Raw genomic sequence first — 16,779 nt, forward strand, 5'->3', positions numbered from 1 at the left:
TGTCCATTTTCTTTTGAAAGTGCTACCCATTAGCTTCATGGAGTGTCCCCTAGTCCTAGTACTATTTGAAAGGATAAATAATTGTCCCTGTTTACCAGTTCCATACCACTCCATTTCATAGTCATGTATAGCAGCAGTTCACGATTATATATCTTTCTTTATTTCTGTTTTATGACCTCATTCCTAGGTATAACCAGGACCCTTGGTCTTTTGCAAGTGTGTGGCTGCAAAAAGGGCTACAAAATCAGGCCTTTGTCAGGGCACATTAAGGACCCTTTAAAAGAAAGAAAAAAATGTAGAAATTACTTACCTGATAATTTCATTTTCCTTAGTGTAGACAGATGGACTCAGGACCAATGGGTATAGTGTGCTCCTGATAGCAGTTGGAGACTGAGTCAGATTTCAATCTGACGACAGCGCTACATATACCTATGCATAAGGCTTTGCTCTCCAGTTTTTTTCCGTCTCCATAGCAGTTTGAGACGTCACACACGCTTGCACAGCGTTAGAAAACCAAACTCCAAATTTAAAGACGACAAAAAAAAAACCTACCTCCAAAACAAGCCCATTCTCCTGCGGTGATACCTAAAGGTCCCTCCCCCAGTCTAGATTTCCTAAGGTGATTTCCGAGATCCCTCAGAAGGAAGCCTCAGTCCCGGCGTGGACTTAGCCCCCGGGAAAGGGAGCAGCTGAGAGGCAGCGGGTGCAGAACAGAGCGCAGCGGTGAAGGTAATTCCCTCTCCCCCTGCAGCCGGAGACCGCCCGGCAGAAGACCAGGAAGCGCCGAGACAAGATAAGGTAGAAAACATTTTCTAAGTCTCCGAGGCTCGGACAGCCGCACAGATCATCCCTCCGGCGTCTGTACATTCGGGTTGAGCAGCCTCGTCCGGGCTAGACCCCGATCCAGCAATAGGATCCTCCCACATGGAGACCCCTGGGGGCGGGGGGACGCCATCTATTTGCGTGGTCGCTGGCGCCGTTCCCCTGCTACACGCTAGGAAAAAAGCCATTGTAGGCATTGGACAGTGCATATCCCCTCTCTCCTGCACTGGAAGAGTAACATTGGTGGCAGTGGTTGGCACAATCTACCCTGCCTCCTGTGATCCTTGGTTCTCTCCCCCTCCCACTCCCTACCTGTATACCCTGTCTCACCGGCTTCTACAACTGCAAACAGGAGGAGGGCGGCAACCTTGGAGCGCCTCCCACACATCATCCCTCCTCCCCTGTCCGGTTCAGGGTCCAGCACGGAAGGAGGGAAGACATGCATGAGGACCTGCAAGACTGCTCTTCTCCTCCCCTCCTGTTTACAGTCATAGAAGCTGGTGAGAGGGTATACGGGTGGGGCAAGAGGGAGAGAACCAAGGATCATGGTGGGGGAAGAAGAGTGAAAGAATAGAATGGAGATCATGGGAGGAGAGTGAACTGGGAAAAGTGAACCAATGTGAGATGTTTGTGGGAGGTATGGAGCAAACTGGAGGTATGGATCAAAGGGGCTTTTCCTTCCTTATTCCCCCTAAATCCCCTATCCTATCCTTCTCCCTCTTTTCTCCTCCATCCCTTATCTCCCTTCCCCTACTGCCTAAGATTCCTTCTTTATTTCATTCCTCTGCAGTCCTCTTTCCATTTCTAGACTCCTTATGTTTATTACTTTTATATACCATCACATCAGTAAAAACCTTCACAACGGTTTACATTTGAATAAAAGGAAGAAAATACAATAACATATATAGCTGTTAAAATAACTATTAAATGCATAAAATCAATAAAATAAAACATTACTACTAAAATTATGAGATCTTAAAGCACACCAACATAAAACTTAAGTGGTAATCTAATAAATAAGGAATATTAAAACAAACTTTAAATAGTAAAAATAAATAGTAAGCCTGTGTTTGCCCTTTACTCATTTTCTGTATAAGCATATTTAAAAAGCCATTTTTTAGTTCGGATTTAAATTTCTTTGTGTCCGCTTGTAGCCATATTTGGGTAGGTAACGTGTTCCATAACTTGGGACCGGCTATTGATATTGCTTGCTCCCATTACCTGACTGGACCGAGCTGACTTTGTTAGGATTGTCAGTAATCCCTAGTTTGCTGTGCTCAGATTTTTTTGTGGGATGTGCAGACATATAGCTGTATTTAACCATTCAATTTTTTCTCCGTAAATTATGTTATGTAGTATACAAGTGGTTTTATATTGTATGCGATAGTTAATCGGCAACCAGTGTGGCGAAATCAGAATTAGTGTGATATTACATTTTTTATTCCCAGTCAAAACTCTTGCAACAGCATTTTGTAATACCTGGAGGGGTCTAATAGTGGATTGCGGCAACCCTAGTAATAGTGTGTTGCAATAATCAATATTTGAAAATATTAAGGCTTGGAAAACAGTCCTAAAATCATTTGATTACAATAGAGGTTTCAGTCTTCGCAAAATTTAAAATAGCCGTCTCTTAATTTAGTAGCGATATGTTTTTTCAGACTGCGTTCTGTGTCTAATAAAACCATTATTGCGAGAGACCTTAGAGTTATCTTAATATTATTTTCAAAGATCAGGGGTGGAATATCAATATACCTGCATTTTCTAATAAAATGTTTTTTTCCATATTTAAAAATCAATTTCATGTGTTGCAAAAGTTGTTTTATAGTGGTTAGATAGACTACAATAATTTTGAATGTTTGTTCAAACAAACATGTCTTCAATAGGGACAAGAAACTGTATATCATCGGCATATATATATAAAAAATTAGGCCTAATCCATTGAGTAGATGGCAGACTGGCATAAGTATATATTAAAAAGGGTGGCAGATAGTGTAGAACCTTGCGGAACCCCAGTTTCGAGGGGGATTTTGTCAGAGATAAAGTTTTTTATTTTCACTTGGAAGCACAGGATTGAGGAAGGAGGCAAACCATTTTAGGACATCTGTGACTCGAATTTCTTTCAAGTGACCGAGTAAAATTTTATGATTGACAGTATCAAATGCGGCCGACATCTAAAAAAACTAAAAAAATAACTCTGACCCATGTCACAACCTCTTAAAATAGTATCTGTCATTGCGATTAAAAGGGTTTCAGTATTAAAATTCTTCCTAAAACCAAACTGGTTGGGAAATAAAAAGTTATTAGATTCTAAAAAAAATTATCAAGCTGTTTTTGTATAACCTTTTCTATGAGTTTTGCAATAAGATAAATTTGAGATGGGTCTATAAGAACATAAGAAAATGCCATACTGGGTCAGACCAAGGGTCCATCAAGCCCAGCATCCTGTTTCCAACAGTGGCCAATCCAGGCCATAAGAACCTGGCAATGTTACCATTGCTAATGGCAGTGGCTATTCTTTAAGTCAGTGGTTCTTAACCCTGTCCTGGGGACCCCCCCCAGCCAGTCGGGTTTTCAGGATATCCACAATGAATATGCATGAGAGAAAATTTGCATACACTGCCTCCATAACATGCACATTTTCTCTCATGCATATTCATTGTGGATATCCTGAAAACCCGACTGGCTGGGGGGGTCCCCAGGACAGGGTTGAGAACCACTGCTTTAAGTGAACTTAATAGTAGGTAATGGACTTCTCCTCCAAGAACTTATCCAATCCTTTTTTAAACACAGCTATACTAACTGCACTAACCACATCCTCTGGCAACAAATTCCAGAGTTTAATTGTGTACTGAGTAAAAAAGAACTTTCTCCGATTAGTTTTAAATGTGCCCCATGCTAACTTCATGGAGTGCCCCCTAGTCTATTATCCGAAAGAGAAAATTATCGATTCACATCTACCCCTCTCAAAATTTTAAACATCTCTATCATATCCCCCCTCAGCCGTCTCTTCTCCAAGCTGAAAAGTCCTAACATCTTTAGTCTTTCCTCATAGGGGAGCTGTTCCATTCCCCTTATTTTGGTAGCCCTTCTCTGTACCTTCTCCATATAGTTATTTAGTTCCCCATACCTTCTCTGTACCTTCTCCATATAGTTATTTAGTTGCGTAGTATCGAGACTAGAATTTTTAATGATGGGTTTAATTATCACGTATTTAAGATATCCGGAACCATACCTTCTTTTAAAGATAAGTTGATTGACGCTATAGGTGTTGCAGTTGTTTTCGCAATTGTCTTGAGAGAAAAAACTGGAATGGCATCAATTGGATGCCTTGCTGGGTTTAATTTTTTTTGTAATAAGTGATTCAATTTCTAGTGATGATGTAGATTCAAAAACCACTCCAGTTCATACCTACCTTTGTATTCATCTTGATTTCCTGATTAGATTTCAGCATGGTGTGAGTTTAATTTTTTTTTTTTTTTTTTTTTTTTTTTTTAAAGAAAAGATTCCTTGTTCCCCTTGTTCCTTCCCAGCCCCAAACTCTAAGATCCCTTTTCCTCTAATAAAGAAGCAAAATCACTTACAGGTCGATACTGTAAGGCCGCCTTAGAAAGAGTGCGGCAGTGCCGGGCGCACCCTCATTCCCCGCACGTACAGTTCTCTTTACATACCGCTCGATACTCTATGTAAATTGCTTGCAAATGCAAGCCGCATCTGTGAAGCGTTAGGCCCGCGCAACCAATTTTACTGTATAGGCGCTTAATACAGCGCCTATACAGTATCCTGGGTGCTCTGGTACCTGTCATTTCAAATGTCATTTCAACTGACATTTGAAATGACAGGTACCAGGAAGTGGATGGTTCCCCCCCCTCCCGAAGCAAGGCGCAGGGCGAAAATTAAAACAAAAGGGAATAAAGTGTAAAAAAAAAAGTAAACTTACTGGCGGGAACCGACGGGCGCGAGTTCGATCCAGGCGGCGGCGGGAGGGTGGGCTCCCGTTCATCCAGGCGGCGGCGGGAGCCAGCGGGTGGGTGGACGCCCGTTCATCCAGGCGGCGGCGGGAGACAGCGGACGGGCACGCGTTCGATCCAGGCCACGGCTGGAGCCGGCGGGCGGGCATTCATCCAGGCGGAGGGAGCCGGCGGCGAAAGCGGCCTCCGGCAGCCCCCGCCAGCAGTGAGTGAATGCACACCTGTGTACGCCCGTGCGATTTCGGCGCTCAAGGCGTGACGTCACGACGCTTGACGTCACGGCATGTGACTGCCTTGAGAGCCGAAATTGCACAGGTGTACACAGGCGTGCATTCATTCACTGCCGGCGGGGGCTGCCGGAGGCCGCTTTCGCCGCCGGCTCCCTCCGCCTGGATGAATGCACGCCCGCCCACCCGCCCGCTCCCGTCGCGGCCTGGATCGAACGCGCGCCCACCCGCCCACCGGCCCCCGCCTGGATGAATGGGCGCCCACCTGCCTGCCTGGATCGAACGCGCGCCCACCGGCCCCCGCCACCGCCTGGATCGAACGCGCGCCTACCCGCCTGCTCCCGCCGCCTGGATGAACGAGCTCCCGCCCGCCCGTGTGGAGATGGGGGATTCGGAAAGTGACAGGTATTATAGATAGATAGATACAACAACTTTACGCTGCAAATGTTAGTATATATGGAGGTCGTCCATGGTGCAGTCCGGTACGTAGCTGTTCGAACACCACACTAACACCAGGTAGAGGGTAGGCGGTAAACTAACAGGTTAAGGACGCGGCAAAATAGCAGGTTACAAAGGAGATAATCGGAGCGCGCGTCACAGTATCGGAGGGGAATAGCTAATTCGTTCATTTACATATCATATACATGCTGGGTGCGGAAAGGGTTACGGGTCGGTTTCAAGAAGCGCTAAGGACGCGTGAAACTGGAGACTGTATCGCAGGATCGCCTTACGCGACCGAATTGTGCGCCCACAGCAGGTTACAGACGGGGAATCTCCAACCGCAAGTTACAGTATCGAGCTGCTAGTTAGATGCAAAAATGAAAGACATTTGTATAAAGTTTAAAAAAAATAAATAAAAAACACACACTACTGCATTATTTAAATTGAAAATATATGCAAAATTATTCAGTTTACCACAAAATTGTTGCAGAATCTTGAAATCTGCCACAGGAAGCCAGAGACTCTGGGTATGACTACCTAAAGTAAGCAACGCTTATGACATAACAGACCATGTACTGCACGCCTCAGTAAAGTTATGAAGCTGAAGGCTACCTATCTATAGAAGGAATGCAAAATACAAAGCCTATGCAATTCAAAATTTGCTTAAGTAATAAATATTCCGGGGGGGGGTTTCAGTATCTTACACTGATAGAATGGTCTAATAGTAAACAATGGCAGAAAACAACCATCCACCTGGTCATCCTATCTACAATGCTAAGAACACATGCCAACTGCAAGATTTATCCCTAGGATCATGGGCAATATTAGCTTAAAATATTTTGGAGACTACTTTATCCAGATTGTAGGGATTATGCTTTCTTTTCAAGAAGACAGATATGTTTTTAACTCCAGATACAACTGAATACTCCTGGGGAAATACTGCACAAAAAAATTTTAAATTCTGCAAACTTTATATTGGTCAAAATAACAATTTACATGACAGTAAGTAATTACATTTTAAATTAATACTGAAAAAAGTTATTACTTAAAGATGCAGAATATTAAATATTTTGAGCAGAATTTCCCTAGAAATTCACTATAAGAGTGTCCCTTCCACTCGCTCTCCCTACTCCCCTGGCTACTTTGCCCTCTAAGGCCCCAACTCCTCCACCTGCCAGTATCTCTCCCATCCACCTCTAGACTCAACCCCTTCCACTCTATTGCCAGTCCTAGAGTTTGACCCCGTTCTCAGTACTGCCCCTAACACAGGCTCCCTCTGTCTCTCTCTCTCGCACACACACATCCCCTCATACAGGGCCCTCTCTCTTGCATACACACCCAAAAAAGCTCCCTTTCTCTCTCACATGTACATCCTCACACAGACTACCTATGTCTGTCTCTCATGCAGCCCTTCACACAGGCTCTGTCACACATACACAATCCCGTCACACATGCTAGCACCCTCACATACACATGATCCCTTTTTCATACACACAAGCTCCCAATGTCTCATACACATACACACTCCTTCACAATCTCCTCATATATAGTCCCTCTCTCTGGCACCCAAACTCAAGCAACCCCCACCTCTCCTCTCACACCCACACATTCACTCTCACCGGGGCCTTCATCTTTGCACTCTGTTCACGGCATGCCAGGGTCTCCTCTGCCATTTTCTGCGCAGAAAATGTGAATTCTGCGCGCCGTAGTAGCCTAGAATTCCCCCAGGACTAAACTGAAGTTGTAAATAAAAATAGGAGCTGTTCAGTTACTAAATCCAAAATTATATCTTGATCCAAGGAAAATTCAGAGAGGGTTCAGGAAGTGGAAATTAAATGTTCATTCTTAGGCCTCCAAATGTATAAACAATTACTAAAGAATAAAGCAAGTTCACTTACTGTAAATAGGGCTCTCAAAAGATGGATGAATTAGCCATTAAACAGAGTGACATCTGATGGTGCTAACAGATCCAGCTCTCAGAGTTCAGTAAAGACCTTACTAAGCATGCACAGGAATTCCCACATGTGCATATTGCCTCATGAGACTCAGTCTTTTCCAGACCTTAAGCTTTAACGAGGCAGTCAAATTTCCAGGGAAGCAAGTGGATATTAAGAATAGGGATGTGCAGACAAAAAAAAAAAATGTGTTTCAGTTCGTTCATTCGTTTCATTGGGACCCATATTCATTTCATTAGTTTAAAAAAAGAAATTATTTCATTAATTTCATTCATTTTCCATTAAACATTTGGGAGAATTATTAGAGTCTATAATAGCTCTAGAATAGTGACTTTTATATGAATTGTAATGAAACTTGGGAGAAGAATTCAAAAGGGGGAAAGAGCCGCACAGTATTTCAGAAAATGGCAAAGTGGCAAAAAAAAGTGGCGTAAACATAGCCTAAGGCTCTGCAAAGGGGTACAATGATTACGGGATTGGCAGGAGTTCTCTAATGCAATGTAAGTGAAGCAAGGGAGCAGTAAGAGGAGTAAGAACACCTCCAAGTTTAGAAAAGAGGATGGCTACCCAACAATAGGGTCATGAACAATTGAAGGCAGCACAAGAGGCAAAGTAGCATCAGGACCCTAAGGCAACAATGAAAGGGGAATGAAGCAGAAAACGTAGCAAAAAAAATCCCAAGATACAGATAAAGGGGCCAAGAATCAGAAAGAGTGGTATATCAAGATAAATTCAAAAGTATGGGAGAAGTGCACAACAGCACCCCAGATTGGCAAGAAGTCTTCAAAGGTGTAAGCGATGGAGTATGTCAGGAAGATAAAGGCAGAAATAAGTTAAGAATATAAAGGTTTAAAATCTGCGTATGGCAGCAAGGCTGAGTGGCACAAGGATCTGAAGGTGTAGGATAAGGGGCTTAACATTAAGGCAAAGTGGCACGGGAAATACCAGTCATTCCATTTGAGCACACAGACAACCATAAGAGAAGCAGATGACTCTTCAAAGGAGTGACTGCACCAGGACAATCCACCAGTACAGTAGGATGTTTGTGTCATGGAGTAAGCCACACATGTACCCACATGCATAGTGCAGAAGAACTGATAATGGGCCATGAAATCAGTTATGGTTCATGAAGTGGTTCCACAAGTGTGCAAAAGAATGGCTAGCCATAGCAAGAGCAACAAATGGCATGAAGGCAAAGGCCACAAATGAAAAATGGGTTTAAAATCCTGAGGAGAGTTTCACTAAGTTTGCAATACAATCTATGGCTAAGGTCTCAGTGGTAATGATTTGAACACGGCTTGTGTAGCTAAGGGACAGGTCTCAGTGGTTAGGGTTAGAAAATGGCATGCCATAGGTGTGACAGGCCTCATTGTTAATGTTTGGAAAATGGCATGCTGTAGCTATAAACAGGTCTCATTGGCAATGGTTAGAACATGGCATGCTATTGCTTTAAGTGACAGGCCTCAGTGGTGAAGGTTTGAAAATGGCATGCCGTAGCTGTAGTGACAGGCTTTAGTGGTTAGGGTTGGAGTAAGCCAGGCTGATAAAGAATAAGTTATTCTTAAGTGGTGGTTTTTGTAGAAGATGCAGAGGATCTGTGGAGTTATGCCCCAGTGGTGTTTATCAACACCACCACTGAGGTATGATCCCCACTGACCTCCCTGCTTGCTTCGTCTCAATACCTCTTTAGAGCAAAGCAGGTAGGGGAGGTCATGAGACCATACCAAATATCACCACTGAGGTAACCACCACCACTGAGGCATGACTCCACTGACTTCCCCTGCCTGCATCATCCCAAACAGCTGTTGAGAAGAAGCAGGCAGAGGAAGACAGAGTCATGCCTTAGTAGTGGCAACCGGGGAAAGGAGGCAGAGGAGCACAGCAGAGTCAAACAGATGGATTGTTTCTAATCTTGAGCCAAAGCACTGTCGATATTGAAGACTACTAATACAAAATTCTAAGACAACAGCAAAGCAAGATGTATCCTCCACGAGTGACAGAATCCAACTGCAAGCTGAAACAGTCAGGAATTGCAATGCGAAGGTTGAAAAGTTCAGCGATTCATTGATTTAGAAAAATGCTTCCCTCTGATATGTTCCCTAGTTTTGTCATTCTGGTTTCCTTGACAACAGATCCCGGTTCTCCTCTGACCTCACATGAGACATAGGCATGAGAGCTGGTTTCTATGGAAACTCCCACATGACCTGCCCCGTCTGAATCAATTGTTTTAAGGAAACAGAATGAAACGAATGACGTTTGATTTGATTTGTTTGCCCCTGAAAACGTATGAGTAAGTCCCACAAATGAATGTTATTGTGGATAGACCATTTTAAATGTAATGTAAATGTGGTAAGGGTATATCCACAGAAGCACACTTGAGGTCCAAGGTACACATCCATTTGCCCTTTTGAATGAATAGTAGAATCACGCTGAGGAAGTTTATTTTCCATTTCTCTCGAACAGGAGTTTGCTCAGATTCCTCAGATCCAGAATAGGCCACAAACATCCCAATTTCTCAGGGATTAAGTTACTCAGAGTAAAAACTATCCATGTCGAAACACAGGTAGGGGCTCTATCACCTGCTGCTGGAGCAATAACTTCCAGGAGAGGCTGCAGCAAATCTGACGGATCCGGCTGAAGCCCAGAACAATGTGGAAGAGATGACAGTCAGGAGAAACACAATCTGTAATCAGATTGTACTATTCAAAAAACTCTAGGGTCCTTGATTACACAAACCATCTAACCAGGAAAAGTTGGATTCTATCCCCAACCAGAACAGATGGATATGGATTGTTCGAAAGGATCAAAAATTGGCCCAGGTTTAGGTTGGGCTGGTTGAGTTGTCTTTGGCTGAAGTCACTCCCATTGTCTAGGCCTGGTGGAGAGAGGCTGTTGACATTCTGTCAGGAGAAGTTGCTTGACTGAGAGCGTTGAGAACATGGGGACATTCATCAACATACATAGCAGTTCTGCTGATCATTCTCCGAGCTTGTGGCCATCAGTAATGGACATTACCTTTCCACAGCTTAAAAAGGCTCACCATTGACTCTCTCTTTTGTGACATCTTGAAGAGGAAAAGCCTCTAAGAGGTGAAAGAAGTTATTTCCTTTTTTTTTTTTTATGGTAGCACTGAAGAGTACTTTTGTGGGGACTGGAAGCAGCAAAGCAAGAAATTTCAGGAAGTTTTAGAAGAAAAAATTGTATTTTGAAAAAAAATTCTGAGTAGAGAATTTTGTGCAAATGCTTGGACAAAATTGAAGAGGCTCACAAGGAAATTCCTGCACATGCTCAGTAGAACTCAAAGCTCTACTATCTTGAAAAGGCAAGTCCATTCAATGACACCAGAGGACATCACCACATGTAATGGCTAATTCAGCCTGCTTATCAACAGAAAAAAATTCACACAACACACAATTAAGCTCTGGAATTTATTGCCAAAGGATGAAGTAAAGAGTTAGCATAGCTATGTTTATAAAACGTTCAGACAAGTTCCTGGAGAAGTCCATAAACTCTTATTAACCAGGCAGATTTTAAGAAAGTCACTACTTATCCCCTGAGTGTTAGCTGTATGGGATCTATATACTGTTTGAGATCCTGTCAGGTACTTGTGACTTCGATTGGCCACTGCTGGAAATAGCAGTAAAAACATCCTATTAAAAACAGATTTCAACACAGCTGATGAATGGAATATCCAATAATTAAACTCAAAACATTTCAAAACAGCAGACACACAGATTCAGTTATTTAAAATAAGGATTAAAAAAATGCTCTGCTCTATACCTGGAAATGTTCAATTTCCAGGTGCCCTGAAATTGTTGTGAATTAGGAGGAGGGGAGTTGCTTTCAACTTTCTCCTCTGTCACACAGAAGCTCTCTGTCATACAGGCTCTCAATCACACAATTACACACAGGCTCTTAATCATACATATACATGCTCTCTTTCACACAAATAGGTTCTTAATCACTCGCATACATGCTGTCTCACACACAGGATCTGAAACACATGCTCACTCACCCCCCCCCCCCCCCCCCCCCACCGAACAACTACTGGCAGCAGCAGCCTCCTCTTCCAGCCCTTGTGGCAGTGAGAAAAGTTCCATCAGCTGAGGGGCCTAACATGCCCTTCTTTTTGCTCCAGGCCGATGCTGCACGCACTTTACCTAGCATGGATTTTAACTTCTCATGCCTTGCCAATGTGGTAATGCATTTGAGTTTGGTGCCGGGCATCCCAACTTTTGGGCACATTCTTGCATCCATGGCCATTTGGCAAGGAATATCAATTAAAATCAAAGCTTAAACTCTCTGGGGTAGGCGCCTACAGCTATCTGTACAAAAGTGTAAGCTCCCTGGGGCAGGCATCTACTGTTAAACAGCACGTCGAAGTAAGGATGCACAGAACTGGGGTACTCTTCAGTGGTAGGTGTTCACCCCCGAGAGCTAGCGCTGACATCTCCTGGGTCCAAGGTGTGGTAAACCCATACTTCAGGTTGACCAAAGTTATTCTATTGCTGTGCCTGATGTGGCAGAAGTAGCTAGACATTATCACAGAGGGCATGGCAATTGTATAACATGGTCACCAGAAAGGTGTGTTTTACACCTGTTCTGACCTAGGAGTTAAATTTCCAACCTTAAGAAAATGTGTCAAAGGGCAGATAGCTTAAAGTACACCTCTCTGCATTGCTGAGGAAGAGCTAATGCTAATTGTAGTGCTGTTTTTACCCCTATTTTAGCACACTTTTTTTTAGGATTTAAACCTTTGTTAAATACCAGGGTTAACTTACCACAGAATAATGTGCACTAAAACGGGAGTGAAAACCTGCACTAACATCAGCGCACCTTGTTACATCAGCCCCTAAAATAGCCATACTCAAGAAAACAGAGAAAATGAATGGCCCATGCTAGCATTAACCTGGCTGACCTCAAATACTCTAGAAAATTGTTTCAGAAAATTTTAAGATGACTACTAAAATGAAGCTTTGCTCAATTAAACCCTGGCATTATAAGGGTAAAAATCTGCCAATATTACTTCTAGAGAGCATTAGATGCAGAGGGATTTTGAAATTACAGTTTTTATTTCTATCCATCTACAATACAGAGCTTTATACACTAAACCAGCGGTTCGCCACACTTCACAGTCCCCCACTGGCCCAGCTGCTCCCCCTGCCCCAGCGAAATGGGAACGCTTCCCCCGGCCAGGTTTAAAACACTGGTAGCCCAGGCAGAACACGGCAGGAGAGCTGAAGTTAGCGGAACCAGCATGGAAGTGGAGTGGCTGTGCACACATGGAAGATGGAAATGAGAATCCACCTTTGGAAGGAAGGAGGGGACAGTGCAGAGCTGTATGGATCCCGGTGTGAATCTAAGGAACGATTCCCGACAGGATAGTGCTTGAAGTTTGGAGATGCGACGGGCTGAACATATTGCCACTAGGAATGCAGTCTTCAAGGTCAGGAGCCGTAGTGGCAGACCGCGTGTAGGTCTGAAGGAAGCTCCTGCCAGGAAGTCTAGTACTAGATTGAGATTCCACAGGGGCACCTGCCACTTTAGTGGTGGTGATCGGATTTGCTTGACCCCTCGCAGGAAACGGGAGACCTCTGGATGGTATGATAGACTGATGCCGTCCACTTTGGCTCTGAAGCAGGCCAGCGCAGCCACCTGAATCTTGATGGAGTTGAGAGACAACCCCTTCTTCAAGCCGTCCTGCAGGAATTCCAGGATCATGGGGATTTTGACTGTCGCGGGAGGATCTCGTGGTCCTCACACAGGGCTTCGAATACTCTCCATATTCGTATGTAAGTTGGTGATGTGGAGAACTTGCGCGCTCAAAGCAAGGGGTCAATCATTGCCATAAAGTATCGCTTTTCTTCAGGCGAGTCCTCTCAAGGGCCAGTCCGTAAGAGAATCAAGTTGGTCTTTGTGGAGGATCGGTCCTTGCCAGAGAAGGTCCCTGTGTGGAGGTAGGCACAGAGGGTGCCCCGCAAGAAGTCTTCGCATGTTTGCGTACCATTGCCTTCTTGGCCATTCTGGGGCCACTAGACGTACTAGTCCCCTGTGGTGTTCTATCTTGCGGATGATCCTGCCGAGCAGTGGCCATGGGGGAAAGGCATACAGCAGGTCTTCTTGTAGCCAGGTCTGGACGAGGGCGTCGATTCCCTGGGATTGCGGCTCTCGTCTGCGGCTGAAGAACTTGGGTGTTGGACCGGGTTGCCAGGAGAACCATGGCTGGGGTTCCCCAGTGGTTTACTATCAACTGGAAGGCTGTGGACAACAGTGTCCATTCCCCTGGATCTAGATTCTCTCTGCTGAGGTAGTCCGCAGAGATGTTGTCTTTTCCCGTGATGTGGGCGGCTGAGATCCCTTGCAGGTTTGTTTCCGCCCACGTTATGAGGGGTTCTATCTCCAGGGACACCTGTTGACTTCTGGTTCCTCCCCGGTGATTGATGTAGGCAACTGTTGTGGCGTTGTCAGACATGACTGAGAGACTCGCCCTGGAGTCTGTGGACGAATCGTAGGCAGGCTAGTCTGACTGCTCAGGCTTCCAGTCGGTTTATGTTCCATCCCGCCTCTTCTTTGTCCCATTGTCCCTGGGCCATCAGTTCCCGACAGTGTGCTCCCCCATCCTCGCATCTGTGGTGTGCAGGATCCAGTCCTGTGTGGATAGTTTTACTCCCTTCCTCAGATGGTCTTCCTGTAGCTACCATTGGAGCTGGGTCCGAACCTCTGCTGGTAAGCTGGAGGTGAATGGAGTAGTTCTGGGACGTCAGTTTCCATCGTGACAGTAGGAAGCGTTGTAGTGGGTGTATGTGGGCCCTTGCCCATGGAACGACTTCCAGAGTTGATGTCATGAGACCGAGAACTTGGAGGTAGTCCCATACCTTGGGGCGAGCATAGTTCAACAGTTTTCGCAGCTGACCCATCAGTTTTCTTCTCCTTGGAGGGTGAAGGACAACCTTGTCTTGCTTGGTGTCGAACCGGACTCCCAGGTACTCTAGCGATTGGGAGGCAGGCAGGCAGCTCTTGGCTGTGTTGACGACCCACCCGAGATTCTGCAGTAGATTCTTGACTCTGGTGGTCGACTGGTGACTTTCCCTCGGAGATTTTGCCCTGATTAGCCAATCGTCCAGATAAGGATGTTCAAGGATTCCTGCTTTCCTCAGTGTTGCCTCCACTACCACCACCAGGGGCGGTGGCTAGTCCAAAGGGTAGCACCCATAACTGGTAATGATGGTCCAGTATCGGTCTTGATGGACCGGGATGGAAATAGGCTTCAGATAGATCCAGTGAGGTCAAGAATTCTCCCGGCTGTACTGCCCTTATGACTGAGCGCAGGGTTTCCGTGCGGAAGTGTGGTATTCTCAGGTAACTATTGACGGACTGAGGTCCAGGATGGACCAGAACGTTCCTTCCTTCCTTCTTGGGAACGATAAAATACATGGGAATAGTGACCAGTATTTTGTTGGTGCGTGGGCACCGGAGTTATTGCCTTTAAGCTGAGTAGTTTCATCAGTGTGGTTTCCACGGCCGTCCTCTTGGAGAGGGCGTGGCACGGTGATCTCACAAATTTATCTGAAGGGATGCTGTAGTTAGGACCCACTTGTCAGACATTATCCCGACCCATCTTTGGTAGAAGTGGGTAAGTCTGTCCCCTATGACTTCTTCCGGTGGATAGGTCTGTTGATTCTCATTGTGGGGTGCAGCCGGGGCCTGTCCCCGAGCCTGCTCCCCTCTAGTTGTGTCTGTTCCAAAAGGACAGAGCCCTGCCTGCGGGGCAAAATGCTTGGTAGTGTGTGTTCTTGTACGGTCTAAAGCACTGAACTCCTCTGCCCTTGGTTCTTCGGGAGGAGGAGCACTGGTTTCTTTTTCGCCTGTCCTCCGGTAGGCAAGGTACTGGAGATTCGCTCCATTTGTTGGCTAGCTTCTCCAATTCGCTTCCGAATAAGAGAGATTTATTTATTTAAAAGTATTTATATACCGTTTTATAAAAATAAATTGTCAAAACGGTTTACAGTGGGTAAAATAAAAATTAAAAAAATCAAAATCAAATTAAATTTAAAATGTACATAAAAGTTCATTAATAGCTAGAAGAAATTCTAGCATAAAATAAATCATTTACTCAAAGTAAAATAAAACGTAAAACATTGTTGCCATGGGGCTTACTGTTGCTGGGGGGAAGGGAGGGAATGTGATGAAATAAGATGGATGAATGCTATAGATAAGTCGGTGGTATATGTTAAATGTTAAGTTTGATCTTGGGTGGGAATATTAAATGCAAGTTGGAAAAGATAAGTTTTAAGTGATTTTTTGAAATGAGAGGGATTTGATATTAACCGCAGTGGATTTGGAAGAGAATTCCAGAGTATTGGACCGGCTACCGAGAAAGCTCTCTTTCTGGTAACATCTAGCCTGGCTTGTTTGGGTGAGGGAATATCTAGGAGATTTTGAGTGAGTGATCTTAGATGTCGTGCAGGTTTGTAAATCCGTAGTAAAGAACAGAGCCATGTGGAGGTTGGATTGTGAATTAAACCATGGATAGTGGAGAGAATTTTATATATTTTACCCTGAACTTTATGGGAAGCCAGTGTAATGATTGCAGAATTGGGGTAATATGGTTGTAATTGGGGTAAAGAGGTTCTGGTTAGTATCCAGGCTGCGCTATTTTGAATCAGTTGAAGGGGATAAAGTGAGGAGTCTGGTAATCCTAGGTAAAGTGCGTTGCAATAGTCTAGACCGGAGAAGACTAGGGATTGAAGAATGGTTCTATAATCGCGGTAGAAAAGCAGTGGTCGAAGGTGTTTTAGAAGCCGTAGTTTGTAAAAGGATTTTTTAGTAAGCAAAGAGATATGCTGTTTCATGGAGAGGTCTGAATTTATAATTATTCCTAGGTTTGTGGAATGACGTGTTATAGGTATAGTAGTGTTGTTCATTAGCAAATGTGGCGGTGGGCCTATTGAGGAATCTGAAATAGAAGATAGGTGTATAATTTCAGTTTTTGAAGAATTTAATTTGAGCCGATTATGAGAGCGCCAAGAATTTATGGTGGATAGGTAGAGAGATCCTTTAAAGGGCATCCTCATGAGGTTTGCTTTGGATGTTGCGTCGGCTGACCAGTTTCGGAGCCATAGACATCTTCTGGCTGCCACTGCCGAAGCGACATTCCTGGCAGAGGTGCGCACTAGGTCCGAGGTCGCATCCATGAGGAATGATACCACAGGTTCCATTGTTTCAACAGGCGTGGCTGCGTCTCTGGAGAGGAGCAAGCAAGAACGTGCCACCACGGCACAGCATGAAGCAATCTGAAGAGTCATTGCTGCTACATCAAAGGACTGTTTAAGGATGGATTCCAATCGTCTGTCCTGGGCATCCTTT

General features: G+C 44.6%; 1 protein-coding gene across 3 annotated transcripts in view; it reads right to left on the bottom strand.

Moving 5' to 3' along the window:
* Nucleotides 1–16,779, bottom strand: part of PI4K2B (phosphatidylinositol 4-kinase type 2 beta) — a 215,656-nt gene that overhangs the window by 191,091 nt on the left and 7,786 nt on the right. The window lies entirely within an intron of this gene.

The sequence above is a fragment of the Rhinatrema bivittatum genome, chromosome 1, assembly GCF_901001135.1.
Source record: "Rhinatrema bivittatum chromosome 1, aRhiBiv1.1, whole genome shotgun sequence".
Lineage (NCBI taxonomy): Eukaryota > Metazoa > Chordata > Amphibia > Gymnophiona > Rhinatrematidae > Rhinatrema > Rhinatrema bivittatum.